At 38.2% G+C, this 15,845-nt stretch overlaps 1 protein-coding gene across 1 annotated transcript in view; it reads left to right on the plus strand.

Moving 5' to 3' along the window:
• Positions 1–15,845, plus strand: part of LOC108733815 (carbonic anhydrase 2) — a 123,773-nt gene that overhangs the window by 42,595 nt on the left and 65,333 nt on the right. Inside the window, exon 2 of the mRNA XM_018465139.2 lies at positions 8,314–8,409. The gene's annotated coding sequence lies outside the window, so the exon portion shown is untranslated. The remainder of the gene's footprint in view (positions 1–8,313; positions 8,410–15,845) is intronic.

Here is a 15,845-nt window from a genome sequence, read left to right on the forward strand (position 1 = left end):
ATGTATTACTGATACATAAAGAGGGCATCACAAACCAAATTTTGCCAACGTTCTCGTTCGGCTTATTTTAACTAAGCCGATGTCTTTGGATTACTATATCTGCTACCGGTCATATTTGCTGCATTTAAATTAGAATTTTTATCGTACTTTCCAAAAATCCTGCTATTCTTTGTTGTCCCAAATTATACATGTACCGGTAAATACCGGCACATTCACTTTGTCCATGTCTAAGGAACATATGTAAAGAGAAAATGAAAAATGTATGCCCTATACAATTGCGATCGTCCACGATGACGGGTAACATCTAGAGATGTGTAAAATGGTTCAAATGTAAAATATAAAATAGATTTCCCTTTTGTATTTTAATTGCTAAATGCAAAATATGTATTTTCAAAATACTTTTTCCAAATAAATACATTTTTTGTAGTAGGTATCTATTTAATTTTCTACATTTACTTAATCATCATCATCATCATAAGGACATCAGTCCTAAGACTGGTTGGACACGTCCCTCCACTCTTTCCTATCCTGAGCTAATCTTCGCATTTCCCCAAAACTAGAACATTCCACATCTTTAACTATTTGCGAACAGTAATCTAACCTAGGTCTACCTCTACCCCTCTTAACTTCTGTTTCTGACTCTAATATGTCTCTGACTAGACCTTCATGCCTGAAAAGGTGTCCAACCAACCTATCTCGCCTATTTTTTATTGACTTTTGTAGAGTCCTCTGTTTTCCTATTCTTTCTAATACCTCTTCTTCATTTATAACCTTTTCTACCCACGTTATCCTTATCATTCGCCTAAATAAAATATTTTTTAAGAAAACCTTGCAGGTATTTGTTTATTTTTTAAATATTGGAGTTTTGACTAGACTAAAACGACAACCATCTGTTATATCATATAATTGCAAAAAAAAAGAAATATCCGATCTTATTGACAAGATTACAGATTACCATTGTTTGAGCTCTGATCGCGTACGTGTACTCTTTAACACACAGCTACAGTTCGTCCTCGCAGGCCCATTTCTCAATAAGAACTATCAGTTGGCATTCCCTCAAATTGAACATTAATAAAATGCAGTAAAGAAAAATACATATTATATAATTGACTCTNCAATGTGAGCAACTTGCATTCATCATTTTATGTAATGTTTGATCGGTGATACTAGAAAAACTTTTAAGGACAAAAACGTATTTTGCATTTTACAAATAGAAAATACGCTTGGAAAAGTATTTTAAATAAAGTACAAAATGTTTTTCTCAAAAAGTATTTAAATGCAAGATAAAAATACGTATTTTTAATTTTGTATTTGCATTCTAAATGCACGTATTTTGCATTTTACAAATAGAAAATACGCTTGGAAAAGTATTTTAAATAAAGTACAAAATGTTTTTCTCAAAAAGTATTTAAATGCAAGATAAAAATACGTATTTTTAATTTTGTATTTGCATTCTAAATGCAAGTATTTCCAATAGATCACATCTCTGGTAACATCTAATAACGGTGATGTTAGACCGTCATATTGGACCACATTTAATTTCTTTTTTTAATTACGTTTATATGAATTATACATGTGTTGCATGTACTCGGTGTAGAGTAAGAAGGGGATGAGTGAGTGCACTTTTGCCGTGCAAATCAATCGAAACGATATCGATAAGTGTGGGAGCTACGGTATCAGTGGCGGCTGCGTCGGAATTAACGTAAAATTCGTGAAACGGAAACAGATAACAGAACGTTTGTTCAAGTGTTTCGTTAACAGAGGTATATGCAGATGCATCAATTGTGGAGGATTTTAAAGGGATTTTTAATAATAAGGTCGTATATTCAAAAACTGCGATTAAAAAGGAAAAGAAAACAAAACAGTTTGACTTTAGATATTTCCAATGATGAGTGATCTTTACCGTTGATATTCTGGATTTTTTTTTTGTGCAGTCTGTATGCAGGACTGCGAATAAAGAAAAATATCCAGAAAAAAATATATTGCTTCCTCCAAAAATATTGACGATAGCTCAAACATACTTTGTTATCAACAGTTTTTTTTTAATAGTTTATTTGGAGTAATTTACTTTCAAATAATTTTTGGAGGTCCAGTTTTTGATTTTCTGCGACTACGGCCCGCCAGTTGATGTAGGCAAGGGGTTATGTAATTATAGGTGGGGTTCCGATGTATTGTAAATTTTTATTGTGGTCCAGAAAAAACATATTCCTTCCTCCAAAAAACGATAAGAGTGGCGCTTACCTTGCTATCTCATCATCATCATAATCATCATAAGGTCGCTAGCCCTAAGACTGGTTTAACACGCACCTCCACTCTTTCCTATCCTGAGCTAATCTTCGCATTTCCTTCTATTCTTTTTAATACCCTTCATTTCTAACCTTCTCTATCCATGGTATCCTCGTCATTCGTTTATAACACCACATTTCGAACGTTTCTAACCTTTACTTTTCCGCCGCGCCCACCGTCCATGTTACGCACCCATACGGCGCCGCGCTTCAAACATATACCTTTAACAATCTTTTTCGAATTTCTAGATTAATCGTTTGTGATCACTTCTTTTTATTGAAGGCGACTCGACCCTGCGCTATCCTCTGCTTTTTATCCCTTCTACTCCTTCCGTCCTGATTTATCTGACTTCCTAAATACCTAAAATCATCCACTTCTTCTAATTTTTCGTCTCGTATCTTTATATTCTCTCTTTCCATACTTTCTTTTCCCTTGCATACCAGTATTTTTGTTTTACTTTTATTTATTTTCGTACAATACTGTTTTGTCAACATCGCTACCATTTTATTTAAAACTATCTCTAACTCCTCTTTGCTAGATATATCATCTGCAAATCTAAGCATACTAATCTTTTGCCCTTGCACGTCTATCCCTACAGTTGTACTGTCTTTAATGATGTCGATCGCGTCTTCGGTGTATAGATTATATTCCTTCCTCCAAAAAATGATAAGAGTGGCGCTTAAAGCAAACATACGTTGTCGTCTACAGAAATTTTTTCTTAAATGACTTATTTGGAGTAATTTACTTTTAAAAAAGTTTTTGGCGGTCCAGTTTTTGACCTTCTGCGGTCGGTATATATAATACATCTTATAAGAAATTGCGACAAAGTTAACTGGTTTATATATTCACTCATAGTAAAAACGGCGGAGGTGCTAGACATGTTTGCAAAACTTGCATTAATTCTATCGAGGCTTGATAAGGACTGTAGATGCTGGAAGATATTAGTGATAAAATTAAGCAGTAAAATGGTAACAGAAATTGAAAGGTCATATGACTAACAGAAAGAAATAAGCAGTAACAATTTCGACAAAATTTAGTATACGGAGGATTTTATTAGGGCAAATGGATCGATCTAGAAAATACCACAAATGACGCGGTAAACGCCATCTGTAGTACGATGCTACATTTTAGGATTACGTATGCTCCAACAAGGTCAATTTAAATATATGGATATCTACTTGCTGAAACGAATCCCGGCGTAGCTAACCTCAACGTGATAAATAAAACGCGCTGTTAAGACAGCAGGTAAAAGTTGGTCTGTGTTCTGCGACGCGCTGATGAGATCCAAAAAGTTCGAGTTTCGACAGAAAACAGACCACTTCGAATTATTTTATTAGATCGATCTAAATCTTAATTAAATGGCAACTCGTCCTAAAAATGCTTCACAGTGATTGAACCCGAAAGAAACAAGTGGTGTGGTATCACTTTTATTTGCATTAGATATTATGTGGAATTAGGAGAAAACAAATATCTTCTATTCTTTGTATGCCCCTGTAACCTTGTGCATCAAGTACCACTAGATACAACTTTCCGCAATCATCAACAAATGCATTCACATACACATGTATATGTATCTACAGTATCAATTCGGGAATTGAATATGCATAATTTTCCGCGTTCGCAGATACGTATCTAATGCCTCTGTCATGTGTTGGTCCTTGTAATACCTGTCCTGATGTACACCTACACAAAGATAGAGGAGTATATATGCACATACATACATGTACACTGTACACATATATGCGTATACATCCGTATATTATGGAACAATGATTCAAATCTATTCAGAACGAGTTCGCTTCTCGTTCAGAGGATGATTCTTCTGCACCACCGTGTTTACGTGGCATACGAGGGTGCACTTGACTGGTACCGTCTATCATCCCCTATGCTTTTTATCTGTTAATGGAGGAGAAATGCATTTTTGTAAAGTAGCATTGAAAGGCGTAGTCCATTTTCAAGGAGCGAGATGATTGTCTTCTTTCAACTCAACTGTCTCTCTTACTGGATGAGTTCAAAAAGCTGCGTTCTATAAAACGAACGGACTCTCGACGGAAACAGGGAGATAGGGATGGTTTGCTGGTTTTGAGTTGGAAAAAATTGTTTCACTTCAACTAAGGAAACTGTAGGTCTATCCCCTTCATATGCCGGTATTAAATGCATAATTATACTAAGTCGTTGGATACAAATTGTATTTCCACAAATCATATAGAATTATACGGGTATGCATTGTTGTCGAATCGTTTGGTCATATATTCCGTGTACCCTTGGAGGTAGTCGTATTTTATTTGTTATTGATTATATGTTCAGATTTCTAAATGCCTATCACGAATCCTTCAGTTTTTTTTTAAAATATATTCCTTTTAATTAATTAACGGTTAATTTAGACATTCGAAAAACATTGTTAAAGGTGTATGTTGGGAGCGCGGCGCTGCACGGGTGCGAAATATGGACGGTGGACGTGGCGGAAATGAAAAGGTTAGAAGCGTTCGAAATTTAGAAATCACGAGGTATCAGAAAGAACAGGAGAACAGAGGACTCTATGACAGTTTATAAGAAATAGGCGCAATAGGTTTGTAGGACACCTTCTCAGGCGTGAAGATCTAGTCAAAGATATATCAGAGGCAGAAACAGAAATTAAGAGGAGTAGATGTAGACCTAGATTAGATTACTGATCGTAAATAGTTAAGGATGTGGGATGTTCTAGTTTTAGAGTTCGGTCAGGTCGTGTCATATCAAGTAGGGTCACTAGGTCGTACCATTTCAGGTCCGGTCAGATCATGTTATGTCAAGTCAGGTCAGGTCCGGTAAGGCCGCGTTGGGTCGGGTCAGGTCAAGTCGGGTCGGTTCAGGTCAGGTCGCCTCAGGTCTATTAGGTCAGGTCCGGTCGAATAGGGTACTGTTAGGTCGGGTGAAGTCATGTGGGGTCAGTTCAGATCAGGTCGGGACGGATCGGGTCAGGTTGCATTGCGACGGGTTAGGTCAGGCTAGGTCGTCATGTGGCGGGTCGGGTCATGTCCCTTTTGAATCAGGTCAGGTCAGCTCAGATTAGGTCGGGTCCGGTCTAATCGGTTAGGTCAAATTGTGTCATTTTCGGTCATGTTAGGTCAAGTCCGGTCAGGTGAGGTCACGTCGGGTCAGGTCAGATCAGATCAGGGACGGGTCAGGCAAAGTCGGTTTGCGTCATCAGCTCAGGTCGGTTCAGGTGATGTCGGGTCCGGTCAGGCGAAGTACGGTCTGGTCAGGTCAGGACGGGTCGGGTTAGGTCAAGTCCGGTAAGGTTGGGCTCGGTTAGATGAGGTCATGTGAAGTCGCATCATTTCAGTTCAAATCAGGTCAGGTCTGCAGTTTAGGTTACGTCGGGTTAGGCTGGGTCGAGTCAGGTATGATCAGGTCACATTGGAACGGGTCAGGTCGGGTTAATTAGTGCTGCATTAGGTCCGGTCAGGTCGGGTCATTTTAAGTCGGATTGTTTCAGGTTGTGTCGGTATAGGTCACGTCGGGTTAGGTCAGGTGGAGTTAGGTCAGGTCAGGTCGTATCATATTCCTTTTGTTAAATCACACGTTGAAAGGTTTTTTTATCTATATATTGTTGTAGTTGATTTGGAAATTTCACTGAGTGCTTTCGTCTTCTCCTTTTAAATTCTTCTTTGACTACTTTTGTTGCCGGATTGAAATCAGTATCTTAAGATTTAGTAATCTGACAAAGCAGATCGAAGTATAAATTGGGCNGGGGTGTGACAACAGCAACAATTTTTCCCTCATTAATTTGAGGTAGCGTGTAGTGGGTAAAAAATTCAGAAATGAATTTTCAGAATAATATTTCATATTAAACTAACTCACTTCTAAAAGATATCTAAATTATATGTATGTTTAATCATAGTATATTCAGTATATAGTTACATTAGTTCGACGGATCGTTAACCTTGTAGGTCGGTTGGTCGTGGTTGTTGTTGTCACCTCTCGTAGTTTAGTGGTCAGAATATTGGTGCGTAAAGCCAAAGGTCCCGGGTTCGATTCCCGGCGGGGGTGTGACAACAGCAACAGTTTTTCCCTCATTAATTTGAGGTAATTTGTAGTGGGTAAATAAAAAATCGAAAATATGATTTCAAATTAATATTGCATATTAATCCACTATTATGTAACTAACAATGTCATAGGATTTCATATATTTGATATATATACATATAATATTATTAATCTGAATGTCGCTCGTATAAACGAAAATATATGCCACTAATTTCATCATCGTCCACAATCGATAGATCATTTACTATATCCGCCACTGATGTCAAACTGTAATTGGTTTTGTCCATGTCGAAATTTATCGGAGAACATTAAACAACTAATAAATAGTGTGAATGGTGATTAACACCCTCGACAGCGTTACAACAAAAGTAATTGCGACGAGTCAGCATTTTGACAATTGAATGTTGGTATTTACACACTCTCTCTGTGTCGCCCTATTGGTCTAGATGATAATGGCGCATTTGTTATGGAGTGGAATTTCATTTCTTTATTATAATATATTGTATAGTTGAGGAGCGGTTAGTAATTTGTAAATTGCTACACAAGAAATGGCACGGGGGATACAACATGTGGTGGAGGTTGCGATCATATTGTCATCCCTTTTCGTTTTTCGACACATGTGAAGAATTGCTTCGGTTTTGGTTTGGGGGAAATTATTTAGAGGCAGGGAGAGAGTGAGAGTGAGGGAAGAAAGGGGGTGAAAGAATAGTATAGGTGATTACACCTTCATCAAAGATCAATTGAACAGCATGGTTTAGCGGTCTAATTCTTTTTAATTTCTGGGTGCTTTATACCCACCAGCTGCTAATGCTGATGGGCGGGCAATCCCTCCGAGAAACATCGGAGAATAGGAGGTGGAAGGGCCTCTTCAGCCTTCTTTTAGGAATCGCTGGAATGGGTAGGTGATGGTTGGGATGGGAAAGATGAGACGGATGAAAAGAAGACAGAAGAGGGTGAAATTAGTGAATTATTACAGCCGCAGCATTTGCTTTAAGCCCTAAGTAGTCCAAGGAAACCATAGAAAAGTTTGGACAAGGGTAGACAGACTCGGAATGGAATAGCTATCTTAAGTAGTCCAAGGAAACTATAGAAAAGTTTGGACAAGGGTAGGCAGACTCAGAATGGAATCGATATCCTAAGTAGTCCAAGAAAACCATAGAAAACTTTGGACAAGGGTAGACAGACTCGGAATGGAATCGATGTCCTAAGTAGTCCAAGGAAACCATAGAAAATTTTGGACAAGGGTAGAAGACTCGGAATGGAATCGATGTCCTATCGAATGCTAAGTAATGGTCTAAACCTGTATTAGGCCATGCTCGTTGTTGGGGTCTAGATCAAAAGGTCATAACTCAGCATTCGGAAGAATTAGCTTTTCTGCAGTTTCCTTGTCTGATGATTTATTTAGACAAATACTGGGTAGTAATAGGTATATCACAGATTATAATCTTTCATTTCTCCTCTGTCTTTATCTTGTCAGCCTCACCTGTCTCTCTCTGAAAATATTTTCCATTCCCACAATTCCAAAATGAAGGCAAACGAGAGCCTTCCGCCTTACCCTCCGGCTTTACACAATGTAGATCGAGAACAACTGCCCGCTCACTAGCATCAGTACTTGATGTAAATAAAACGCCCAAATGTGTTTTTGAAGTTTAGTAGTATGTATATTTAGTTAAATATTGCAGTAAGTGCAGAAAATAAGATAGTGGAAGATTATCTTTTAATACATAAATGTTAGAATAATATAGACAACCTATTGGCAGAAAAAACTTAAAATGTCAAACGAATTAGAAACATTTTCTTAATTTCTTATGTTTCAAGAATCTACGCATTAAAATTTTGTTCCATTTGCTAAAGCTTTCAATATATTAGTAAAAGCTGAACATTGCTCCGATATTTAGAAAACCAAGCCTGTTCCTTTATGATCACTCACATTTTAATGCTCAAAATGTTTTTAATTGATGCATGAAGAAACAGACTTAAGTTGATTTTCTTTGTTGACAGTTTTTGTGGTAGTCATTGGAGTTACACCATGCAGAAATGGACCGATCTTGTATGCAGAAACAAGAGACGAAGACTACTCATACGTCCGGGACCAAGGTAGGGTGATAAGTGATAATATTTTCTGAATTGCCTAAAAGGCTGTTATAATAATGCATTGCTTTATTTAATAAATACAGGCGATATGATAAAGTGGTAGTTTCAACGGTCAAAATTCGTAAACACAAACCCAACATGGGTAGGAAATTGAAATGCATTCTTGTAAATATCAATCAAAGATTTCGAGCGTACTGAAATACAAATTTAAACAAAATAAGGGACATTATTACATTCTTTGCATCATAAAATAGCCAATAGTGTTGGTAGTCCACTTTGATTTCATTACAAAATCTCCTTTTTCACATAATTTTTTACTGTTTTTACGGTTCGAATTTTGTTGAAATTGTTTTCGACGTTTCCAAGATGCAATCAAATCGAAATCGTGATCCATATATGATGCTTTCGATAGAATATGGCCCCCATGTACTTTTTGTTCTGTTTGCTTACATGTCTACCACGTAGAAGTAGCTAAGTCATCGACTCAGTTCGACAAGTCAATATCTTTATGGACCTTGTCGGACATTTTAGAATTCTTATGATGTTAAGCATATACGTCAAAAAAGACTGGGTGAAAATAATTAAACAATTTAAAAAAGAATCTGTAAAGTCCTTTAGTCACAGTTTACGGTCTGCGATCTACGAATCTGTCTTAACCATAATCTTTACATTATACTTGGAATTTAGCAGTTTTAACCAAACCGCGAACGGTTAATTTAGAAATTCGACAAAGATTGTTAAAGGTGTATGTTTGGAGCGCGGCATTGTACAGGTGCGAAACATGGACACGGGGCGCGGCGGAAAATAAAAGGTTGGAAGCGTTCCAGGTGAATGATGAGGATACCGTGGATAGAGAAGGTTAGAAATGAAGAGGTATTAGAAAGAACAGGAGAACAGAGGACTCTGTGGAAGTCAATGAGAAATAGGAGAGATAGGTTGTAGGACACCTTCTCAGACATGAAGGTCTAGTCAGATACATAATAGAGGCAGAAACAGAAGTTAGGAGGAGTAGAGGTAGACCTAGATTAGATTACTTTTCACAAATAGTTAAGGATGTGGGATGTTCTAGTTTTAGGGAAATGCGAAGATTAGCTCAGGATAGGAAAGAGTGGCGGTACGTGTCCAATTGGTCTTAGGACTGACGACCTTATGATGATGATGATGAAGCAAAATGTGACTAGTTACAACAAAAATAAACTGAAAATATTTCCTAATTCTAGTTTAATGTAGTCAATACTAGAACTGACTAAAGAAGAAATATTAAAACTACTTTTTTCGAAACAGATTGCGTTTTATGGTAGTATATATATTATTGAAAATCACTGACATCATTTTTATCTGCAATTTATATTAGCTTCAACTCTTTCACCTCTCATGCATACGAATATTGGTAAACAGAGACTGGTTCATACTTTTTTTTTGACATGGCGATTATTTTGAATAGAGTTTTATGTAAGATTTGGATAAATGTGATTGGTATTGCGAGGGGCAAACCTTAATGAAGGGAGCGAGGTCGATCTTAATAGTTGTAAAACGTAGAATGTATTGACACTCGCGCATCACACAGTTTTCATGTATTCGTCGGCAAAGAGATGCAACCCCTTCAATTAGAATCGGAGAGGGAAGTTAAGCCGCGGTTTTTAATAGACAACAGCACAGAGCGTGCAGACCCGTATGGCCCGGCTTTAGGGGTTCGCATGTATATTAGCGAGATTATTTGCAAATCCTCTTCGTTTCTCTTAGCGTTCCGTCTTAATCATCATCGGCTTTCTTTCATCCGTTTTAGCCTGTCTCTTTACATACACGCGATCGTGCAAATCCCTCTCGGTTTTTCTATTTGAACATTGAATGTTCTTTGGCGAAATTAAAATTTCAAGAGAGACCCGTAATCGACTGTAATAGAAAGGAAGTCAAAAGAATTAAAAAAAAAAATAATTTCTGAACATTATGGTGCTTCAAGGCTCTCCTGACACAACGCGTCTTCAGGATTTCCCATACGGTTTTACAATATTACTTCTGAAGTATAATTTGTTACGCGGTACCCGCGGCACGAGCATTTTAGTAATAAAAAGTAAAATTCTGGAAATTTTGAGATTCTGTGAAGATTATTTCATGTAAATGGCCGCAGGTTCGGAGTCCTCCTTCCTTGATTCTGGTAACAGAAGATTCATAAATATTTCAATCAAAATTGGAAAAAGATGTACAAACATTTACCAAGAAAGCCGCTAGGTAGCGTTAGTGAGTATTGAAGTTGCGAGTAAACATACGAGGTTTGTCCTGAAAGTAATAGGACTGATTTCCTTCCGCCGCGAATGTACTTCGGAGCGTGCGCGCACCGACTGGATTCGGTAGAGGGCATTCCTAGCTAACGAACGAGCGGCTGGTGAGTTGTCTCCGAGAACCTTGAGAGTCAGATCAGGCCTTTTCGCGCGACGTGTTTCTGTGAGTGGTGCAAGCCGAAAATGCAGCGTTCGTTGGAGCAGAGGTACGCGATTAAATTCTGTGTGAAACTGGGTAAATCTGCGACAGAGACGTTTGATATGATCAAGCAGGCTTACCCAGATGTTGCTTTAGCAAGAAGTGGTGTGTTTCGGTGGCACCAAGCCTTTTCAGAGGGACGGGAAGAGGTCGCCAATGGAGACCGTGCTGGAAGATCTTCGACTTCGACAAATGTGACTCGTGTGCGCGAAGTTTTGAACTCAGACCGACAAGACATCGCAGCCGACTGGAAGTTTCACCACGACAACGCCCCGGCTCATACCGCCTTTCTTGTGGACAGCTACCTGACCAAGGCCGGTATCCCAAGGCTTCCGCAGCCGCCCTACAGCCCATATGTGCCCCCGCCGGACTTGTTTTTTGTTTGCTCGCCTGAAAAGGCCGATGAAAGGCAAGCATTTTGAGACGACAGAGGGGATCCAAGAAGCATGCACCGCGGCTCTTAAGACTATTCCGGAGAATGCCTTCAATGCTTGGAAATCGCGCTGGCAGCGTTGCATCGACGCAAAAGGAGCCTATTTTGAAAGTTTTTAAAGAATTGTAACGATTGGCTCAATAAATTTTTTTAAATCGACTCAGTCCTATTACTTTCCGGACAAACCCTGTATTACAACAAGAAGTATTAACAAAATTTGTAAATTGTAAATACAGCGGTACCTCGAGATACGAGTGCCCTAACATACAAGTTATTTGAGATACGAGCTGTCGAGCGAGCGAGGTTTTGTTTTGAAAAACGAGCGACATTTGAGATACGAGGTTTTTGGCCCTTCTGTTAAAAAATATCTACAGGAAAACAACCTATCCTTGCAAGCCCTTCTCGAAAATGTTCCTGCTCACTCACCGAACCTCGAAGAGTTCAAGTCTATAAAGGTTCTCTATCTACCATTGAACACCATTCCTATCCTGCAGCCCATGGATCAGCAGGTGATTTCTAATTTTAAAAAGCTGTACTCCAATATCCTGTTCTGTGCTGCTTTGAGGTGACAGAGAACACAAACCTCACCCTTCGAGAGTACTGGAAGGACCACTTTAACATCGTGATGTGCCCCAGAATTATTGATCAGGCCTAGGCTGAGTGTTACAACGAGGACCTAGACCTCTGCATGTAAGAAGCTATGGCCTGAGTCTGTAGCCGAAAGGACCTTCGAAGGATTTGAACCCGAAGTGCCAGTGGAGTGTCTCTGGGAAAATCCATGGGCCTGGTGATGGATGAGAGAGACGTAAACGAGCTCGTCGAGGAGCACTCTCAGGAACTGACGAACGAGGAATTACAAGAATTACAGTCGCAGCAGCTTTCGGGGATTCTGCAAGAAATTGGTTTCGAGAAAGAGCCAGAGGGGGACAAGGTTATCTCTACAATTGAGATAAAAGAGATCTTTGGGAGTAGAAGTTTTGGGGCTGGAACGGATTAATGGCATTTCAATTAACTTCAATGGGGAAAATTGCTATGAGGTACGAGTAAGGTTACGGAACGAATTCAACTCGTATCTCGAGTTATCACTGTATTATTTCTGTAATACTGTTTAAGTAACATGAACGATGGGCGCGGCCGAAAAGGAAAGCGTTAGGAGCGTTGTAATGTTACCGGCGAATGATGAGGATACAGTGGATAGAGAAGGTTAGTAATGAAGAAGTATTAGAAAGAATATGAGGACAGACGACGCTATGGAAGTTAATAAAAAACAGGCGAGATAGGTTGGTAATATACCTCCTCAGGCATGAAGGTCTAATCAGAGACGTATTAGAGGCAGAAGCCAGAGGTAGGAGGAGTAGAGGTAGACCTAGATTAGATTACTGTCGCACATAGTTAAGGATATGGGATGTTCTAGTTTTATGGAAATGGGAAGATGCGTGTCCAACCAGTCTTAGGACTGACGACCTTATCATGATAATACCGTTTCCATTTCTAATGATTATTTGCGTAAGGAGATGGGGAGGTAGAAAAGTAGCACACTAGTATAAACAGTGGGTTACGCATCAACACCGTGGCTAGTTTACAAAATATCTAGCTTCCACACTGTTGGTAGGAGCGTCATTACGTGTATGGAAGTTACGGACTGAACGGCATACCAAAATATTTAGACTTTAGACCATTGCTTAACATTCTGGAGGATACAAGTTTTTCTGTGGATTGCTTGGATGATCACTTAGGCAAATGTAATATTCCACAAATAATCTTTCACCCTCTTCTGTCTTCATTTCGTTCGTCTCATCTTTCTCATTCCAAGTATCACCCATTTATTCCCATGATTCCTAAAAGGAGAATCAAGAGGGTCTTCTGTCCTACATCCGGCGTAATTCGGAAGGACTGTCCCGCCCTCAGCATTAGTAGCTACTGGAAATTAATATAATTATAAAATACCAAGCTTTCAATCGCTTGATAACCCTAATTATACTCTGAAATTTGTATAAGGTATTGGGGAGTTAATTTGCTCGTCGGGAAGGAGATTGTTTCCTTTCTCTTTGGTCTAAAATGACCAGAGGTAGGAGAAAAACGTAGTGGCGCCTGTGGTTGCTGCTTAGACTAACTCTAGGCAACAACCAGAAGCGCCATTACGTTATTCTTTTGGTTATAAAATTAATAACAAATACATTTTTCTTAAACTATTCAGTAGCATCGTTTCGTTCGCACTGTAAAAATATCATTTAGGTATGAAAATGAGTAGAGCGTATTTAGGAATCCATAAAATCAAATGGAACAATTCGAAAAACATGTTTTTAAGTTGTTGTTAGTAATGGTAAAGAGAAATTATGCGTCGGTCAAAAATTAACAGTGTTAGAATTGAATTGAATAGATTTAACGACAGGTCCAAACCTGGACCAGAAGTGGGAAGCCAAACATAGGCTTATCAATATTGGTCCAAAGATCTATCAATCTTCAAATACCAAGACTAGGCACATTAACGTTTCGCCAAGTTTGACCCAAAACTGGGACAACCAGACACTGACTAATCAATACTAGTCTAAAGTTTGGCAATCCTTAAATGCTAAGGCTAGGTCTATTAGCGTTTTGTCAAGTTTGGTCTAATGCTGAGCAGACAAGCATTCGCTTGCTAATCTTGGATCCAAGTTCAGCCAAGCTTCGTGTGTTAAGACTAGGCATATAAACGTTTCGCCAAGCTATATTCAATACTGGGTAACGGAGGCAATTACGGATTAATTTTGTTCATCAAGTTTTGGTATAATATTAGCTGCTCAATCTTGAGTTAATATCGTTGTTGTTAGTACAATTTTGGCTACCCAATTTTGGATTTATATTTCTCCCCAATTCTTGAAGTAACAAATCAGGCGTTTGCAATGCTTGGTCCATTATTGTTTGCCAATCTCGGACCAGAATTGAATGCTTGGATCAAGCTCGGTCGTGTTGTGATTTCCTACATGGGAAAATACATGAACTGTTAACAGGAAAGCAAAAATATCATCACTACAAAGTCGTCTGTCCAAATACTGGTTCGGCAAGTCTCCATTGTTTGCTTCTTAAGCCAATATTTTATTTTCCCAAAAACCAGAACATCTTAAATCCTTCTTCTGCCACTCTGTACTCATGTTTCTGCTTCTGGTATGTCTCTAACTAGTCCTTGATATCTCAGAAGATGTTCCACCATCCTATCCGTTCTTTTCCTTTTTGATTTCCGTAATGCATCCAGTTCTATTCAAAAAATTTTGATCTATTCTGGTACGCCTAGATACCATTTTAGTTCATCAATCTTACAGAGGCGTGCCCTAAAAAAAACACTCACATTGGAAACTCATACTGAAAACTTTCACTTTAAAAAATTGGTAACGTGTCCAAAAGCTAATTACAGTTGGGCTGCGATAAAAATGTTTCAGTGTTATAGCATCCTCTCTACAGCTTAGATCTCACTGAAAATTCTTTTTTGAGATTGGGAGGACCTTGATGAGATTCGGTTTCATAATTCAATTTCAATTAACTGCCTTTATTACTCTTTGAATAGGATGAAAAGTACCTATTTATTAAATTATTTATCATTATTTTATTACGAAGTTTAACTTTTAAAATACGATATTTTCATAAAAATTAATCGTATGATAGTATTTGATTTTTAAGATTTCAAATTTTTCTGACAGGATGAAGTGATGAAATTAATTTTACTTATCTTGGAATGACCAGTAAATTGCAAAATTCCATAAAATTATATTTCTTTTCTGGTTTTCGTTAATGTTCAAGAGTAATACAACGGCGCGCTCTATTGCAAAGAAGCATAATGTGATATTGATTTTAGGTAGGTATCCAGAAACCCACCAACTTCCTCTCTAAAGAAAAAATAGTTCATGATTTCAAAGAGAGATTATTCTGTATGCAACTTTAAAACATTTCTATTCGAAAGCATCAAATACAGACATTAAATATGAGGAGAATCATTAAGAATTGCAGGACATAATTCAAATCTTATTATCAACAGAATATGTTCTCAAAACCTCATTCAAATAGATGAGATAGATAGTTTCGGTTGTACGTAAATCAGATCAATGTCTTTCAAGATTTACAATTTTGACATTATAATCCAAAAAAACCGACAAAATTAAACTAAAGCGATTGGACATATGTCTATGAGAAGCTTACTGTAGTTCTAAAGGCTACAATTTTTTGAAGTGAAACTTCTTTACGTACGGTAGGGTAAGTTCGTTTCGTGTGTTGTTATGTAACGAAATCATGCAACGGATGTCGCCCCTCTACTTGGTCACGTAGTCGAGTTCGTAGTGGGGATCGCTTGAGCCGTGAGTGCGCTTCAATGCAACGTTCGTTACAACAACTCCGGCATGTATAGTCATCATCATAAGGTCATCAGTCCTTAGACTGGTTGGACACGTACCTCCACTCTTTCCTATCCTGAGCTAAACTTCGCATTTCCCTAAAACTAGAACAGCCCACATCCTTAACTATTTGCGAACAGTAATCTAATCTAGGTCTACCTCTACCC

This window comes from Agrilus planipennis, unplaced genomic scaffold, assembly GCF_000699045.2.
Source record: "Agrilus planipennis isolate EAB-ADULT unplaced genomic scaffold, Apla_2.0 scaffold11, whole genome shotgun sequence".
In the NCBI taxonomy this organism is placed as follows: domain Eukaryota; kingdom Metazoa; phylum Arthropoda; class Insecta; order Coleoptera; family Buprestidae; genus Agrilus; species Agrilus planipennis.